This window comes from Carcharodon carcharias, chromosome 5, assembly GCF_017639515.1.
Source record: "Carcharodon carcharias isolate sCarCar2 chromosome 5, sCarCar2.pri, whole genome shotgun sequence".
Lineage (NCBI taxonomy): Eukaryota > Metazoa > Chordata > Chondrichthyes > Lamniformes > Lamnidae > Carcharodon > Carcharodon carcharias.
This window is the reverse complement of record NC_054471.1, coordinates 5887043-5892711: the sequence shown is the minus strand read 5'-3', so window position 1 is coordinate 5892711 and position 5669 is coordinate 5887043.

The window sequence follows — 5669 nt, the reverse complement described above, 5'->3', positions numbered from 1 at the left end:
TGGAGAGAGCACTCATCCCCCTGGAGAGAGCACTCATCCCCCTGGAGAGAGCACTCATCCCCCTGGAGAGAGCACTCATCCCCCTGGAGAGAGCACTCATCCCCCTGGAGAGAGCACTCATCCCCCTGGAGAGAGCACTCATCCCCCTGGAGAGAGCACTCATCCCCCTGGAGAGAGCACTCATCCCCCTGGAGAGAGCACTCATCCCCCTGGAGAGAGCACTCATCCCCCTGGAGAGAGCACTCATCCCCCTGGAGAGAGCACTCATCCCCCTGGAGAGAGCACTCATCCCCCTGGAGAGAGCACTCATCCCCCTGGAGAGAGCACTCATCCCCCTGGAGAGAGCACTCATCCCCCTGGAGAGAGCACTCATCCCCCTGGAGAGAGCACTCATCCCCCTGGAGAGAGCACTCATCCCCCTGGAGAGAGCACTCATCCCCCTGGAGAGAGCACTCATCCCCCTGGAGAGAGCACTCATCCCCCTGGAGAGAGCACTCATCCCCCTGGAGAGAGCACTCATCCCCCTGGAGAGAGCACTCATCCCCCTGGAGAGAGCACTCATCCCCCTGGAGAGAGCACTCATCCCCCTGGAGAGAGCACTCATCCCCCTGGAGAGAGCACTCATCCCCCTGGAGAGAGCACTCATCCCCCTGGAGAGAGCACTCATCCCCCTGGAGAGAGCACTCATCCCCCTGGAGAGAGCACTCATCCCCCTGGAGAGAGCACTCATCCCCCTGGAGAGAGCACTCATCCCCCTGGAGAGAGCACTCATCCCCCTGGAGAGAGCACTCATCCCCCTGGAGAGAGCACTCATCCCCCTGGAGAGAGCACTCATCCCCCTGGAGAGAGCACTCATCCCCCTGGGAGAGCACTCATCCCCCTGGAGAGAGCACTCATCCCCCTGGAGAGAGCACTCATCCCCCTGGAGAGAGCACTCATCCCCCTGGAGAGAGCACTCATCCCCCTGGAGAGAGCACTCATCCCCCTGGAGAGAGCACTCATCCCCCTGGAGAGAGCACTCATCCCCCTGGAGAGAGCACTCATCCCCCTGGAGAGAGCACTCATCCCCCTGGAGAGAGCACTCATCCCCCTGGAGAGAGCACTCATCCCCCTGGAGAGAGCACTCATCCCCCTGGAGAGAGCACTCATCCCCCTGGAGAGAGCACTCATCCCCCTGGAGAGAGCACTCATCCCCCTGGAGAGAGCACTCATCCCCCTGGAGAGAGCACTCATCCCCCTGGAGAGAGCACTCATCCCCCTGGAGAGAGCACTCATCCCCCTGGAGAGAGCACTCATCCCCCTGGAGAGAGCACTCATCCCCCTGGAGAGAGCACTCATCCCCCTGGAGAGAGCACTCATCCCCCTGGAGAGAGCACTCATCCCCCTGGAGAGAGCACTCATCCCCCTGGAGAGAGCACTCATCCCCATGGAGAGAGCAATAACCCTCTGGAGAAAGCACTTATCCCCCTGGGGCTAAGAGCACTCAAACCCCTGGAGCGAGCACACATCCCCCTGGTGAGAGCACTCATCCCCCTGGAGAGAGCACTCATCCCCCTGGAGAGAGCAGTCACCCGCCTGGAGAGAGCACTCATCACCCTCGGGCTAAGAGCACTCATCCCACTGGAGAGAGCACTCATCCCCCTGGAGAGAGCACTCATCCCCCTGGGGCTAAGGGGACTCATCCCCCTGGAGAGCCCACTCATCCCCCTGAAGAGTACACTCATCCCCCTGGAGAGAGCACTCATCCCCCTGGAGAGTGCACTCATCCCCCTGGAGAGAGCACTCATCCCCCTGGAGAGAGCACTCATCCCCCTGGAGAGAGCACTCATCCCCCTGGAGAGAGCACTCATCCCCCTGGAGAGAGCACTCATCCCCCTGGAGAGAGCACTCATCCCCCTGGAGAGAGCACTCATCCCCCTGGAGAGAGCACTCATCCCCCTGGAGAGAGCACTCATCCCCCTGGAGAGAGCACTCATCCCCCTGGAGAGAGCACTCATCCCCCTGGAGAGAGCACTCATCCCCCTGGAGAGAGCACTCATCCCCCTGGAGAGAGCACTCATCCCCCTGGAGAGAGCACTCATCCCCCTGGAGAGAGCACTCATCCCCCTGGAGAGAGCACTCATCCCCCTGGAGAGAGCACTCATCCCCTGGAGAGAGCACTCATCCCCCTGGAGGAGAGAGCACTCATCCCCCTGGAGAGAGCACTCATCCCCCTGGAGAGAGCACTCATCCCCCTGGAGAGAGCACTCATCCCCCTGGAGAGAGCACTCATCCCCCTGGAGAGAGCACTCATCCCCCTGGAGAGAGCACTCATCCCCCTGGAGAGAGCACTCATCCCCCTGGAGAGAGCACTCATCCCCCTGGAGAGAGCACTCATCCCCCTGGAGAGAGCACTCATCCCCCTGGAGAGAGCACTCATCCCCCTGGAGAGAGCACTCATCCCCCTGGAGAGAGCACTCATCCCCCTGGAGAGAGCACTCATCCCCCTGGAGAGAGCACTCATCCCCCTGGAGAGAGCACTCATCCCCCTGGAGAGAGCACTCATCCCCCTGGAGAGAGCACTCATCCCCCTGGAGAGAGCACTCATCCCCCTGGAGAGAGCACTCATCCCCCTGGAGAGAGCACTCATCCCCCTGGAGAGAGCACTCATCCCCCTGGAGAGAGCACTCATCCCCCTGGAGAGAGCACTCATCCCCCTGGAGAGAGCACTCATCCCCCTGGAGAGAGCACTCATCCCCCTGGAGAGAGCACTCATCCCCCTGGAGAGAGCACTCATCCCCCTGGAGAGAGCACTCATCCCCCTGGAGAGAGCACTCATCCCCCTGGAGAGAGCACTCATCCCCCTGGAGAGAGCACTCATCCCCCTGGAGAGAGCACTCATCCCCCTGGAGAGAGCACTCATCCCCCTGGAGAGAGCACTCATCCCCCTGGAGAGAGCACTCATCCCCCTGGAGAGAGCACTCATCCCCCTGGAGAGAGCACTCATCCCCCTGGAGAGAGCACTCATCCCCCTGGAGAGAGCACTCATCCCCCTGGAGAGAGCACTCATCCCCCTGGAGAGAGCACTCATCCCCCTGGAGAGAGCACTCATCCCCCTGGAGAGAGCACTCATCCCCCTGGAGAGAGCACTCATCCCCCTGGAGAGAGCACTCATCCCCCTGGAGAGAGCACTCATCCCCCTGGAGAGAGCACTCATCCCCCTGGAGAGAGCACTCATCCCCCTGGAGAGAGCACTCATCCCCCTGGGAAGAGCACTCATCCCCCTGGAGAGAGCACTCATCCCCCTGGAGAGAGCACTCATCCCCCTGGAGAGAGCACTCATCCCCCTGGAGAGAGCACTCATCCCCCTGGAGAGAGCACTCATCCCCCTGGAGAGAGCACTCATCCCCCTGGAGAGAGCACTCATCCCCCTGGAGAGAGCACTCATCCCCCTGGAGAGAGCACTCATCGCCCTGGAGAGAGCACTCATCCCCCTGGAGAGAGCACTAATCCCCCTGGGTCTAAGCGCACTCATCCCCCTGGAGAGAGCACTCATCCCCCTGGAGAGACCAATCATCCCTCTGGAGAGAGCCCTCATCCCTCTGGAGAGAGCACTCATCCCCCTGGAGAGAGCACTCATCCCCCTGGAGAGAGCACTCATCCCCCTGGAGAGAGCACTCATCCCCCTGGAGAGAGCACTCATCCCCTGGAGAGAGCACTCATCCCCCTGGAGAGAGCACTCATCCCCCTGGAGAGAGCACTCATCCCCCTGGAGAGAGCACTCACCCCCCTGGAGAGAGCACTCATCCCCCTGGGGAAGAGCACTCATCCCACTGGAGAGAGCACTCATCCCCCTGGAGAGAGCACTCATCCCCCTGGAGAGAGCACTCATCCCCCTGGAGAGAGCACTCATCCCCCTGGAGAGAGCACTCATCCCCCTGGAGAGAGCACTCATCCCCCTGGAGAGAGCACTCATCCCCCTGGAGAGAGCACTCATCCCCCTGGAGAGAGCACTCATCCCCCTGGAGAGAGCACTCATCCCCCTGGAGAGAGCACTCATCCCCCTGGAGAGAGCACTCATCCCCCTGGAGAGAGCACTCATCCCCCTGGAGAGAGCACTCATCCCCCTGGAGAGAGCACTCATCCCCCTGGAGAGAGCACTCATCCCCCTGGAGAGAGCACTCATCCCCCTGGAGAGAGCACTCATCCCCCTGGAGAGAGCACTCATCCCCCTGGAGAGAGCACTCATCCCCCTGGAGAGAGCACTCATCCCCCTGGAGAGAGCACTCATCCCCCTGGAGAGAGCACTCATCCCCCTGGAGAGAGCACTCATCCCCCTGGAGAGAGCACTCATCCCCCTGGAGAGAGCACTCATCCCCCTGGAGAGAGCACTCATCCCCCTGGAGAGAGCACTCATCCCCCTGGAGAGAGCACTCATCCCCCTGGAGAGAGCACTCATCCCCCTGGAGAGAGCACTCATCCCCCTGGAGAGAGCACTCATCCCCCTGGAGAGAGCACTCATCCCCCTGGAGAGAGCACTCATCCCCCTGGAGAGAGCACTCATCCCCCTGGAGAGAGCACTCATCCCCCTGGAGAGAGCACTCATCCCCCTGGAGAGAGCACTCATCCCCCTGGAGAGAGCACTCATCCCCCTGGAGAGAGCACTCATCCCCCTGGAGAGAGCACTCATCCCCCTGGAGAGAGCACTCATCCCCCTGGAGAGAGCACTCATCCCCCTGGAGAGAGCACTCATCCCCCTGGAGAGAGCACTCATCCCCCTGGAGAGAGCACTCATCCCCCTGGAGAGAGCACTCATCCCCCTGGAGAGAGCACTCATCCCCCTGGAGAGAGCACTCATCCCCCTGGAGAGAGCACTCATCCCCCTGGAGAGAGCACTCATCCCCCTGGAGAGAGCACTCATCCCCCTGGAGAGAGCACTCATCCCCCTGGAGAGAGCACTCATCCCCCTGGAGAGAGCACTCATCCCCCTGGAGAGAGCACTCATCCCCCTGGAGAGAGCACTCATCCCCCTGGAGAGAGCACTCATCCCCCTGGAGAGAGCACTCATCCCCCTGGAGAGAGCACTCATCCCCCTGGAGAGAGCACTCATCCCCCTGGAGAGAGCACTCATCCCCCTGGAGAGAGCACTCATCCCCCTGGAGAGAGCACTCATCCCCCTGGAGAGAGCACTCATCCCCCTGGAGAGAGCACTCATCCCCCTGGAGAGAGCACTCATCCCCCTGGAGAGAGCACTCATCCCCCTGGAGAGAGCACTCATCCCCCTGGAGAGAGCACTCATCCCCCTGGAGAGAGCACTCATCCCCCTGGAGAGAGCACTCATCCCCCTGGAGAGAGCACTCATCCCCCTGGAGAGAGCACTCATCCCCCTGGAGAGAGCACTCATCCCCCTGGAGAGAGCACTCATCCCCCTGGAGAGAGCACTCATCCCCCTGGAGAGAGCACTCATCCCCCTGGAGAGAGCACTCATCCCCCTGGAGAGAGCACTCATCCCCCTGGAGAGAGCACTCATCCCCCTGGAGAGAGCACTCATCCCCCTGGAGAGAGCACTCATCCCCCTGGAGAGAGCACTCATCCCCCTGGAGAGAGCACTCATCCCCCTGGAGAGAGCACTCATCCCCCTGGAGAGAGCACTCATCCCCCTGGAGAGAGCACTCATCCCCCTGGAGAGA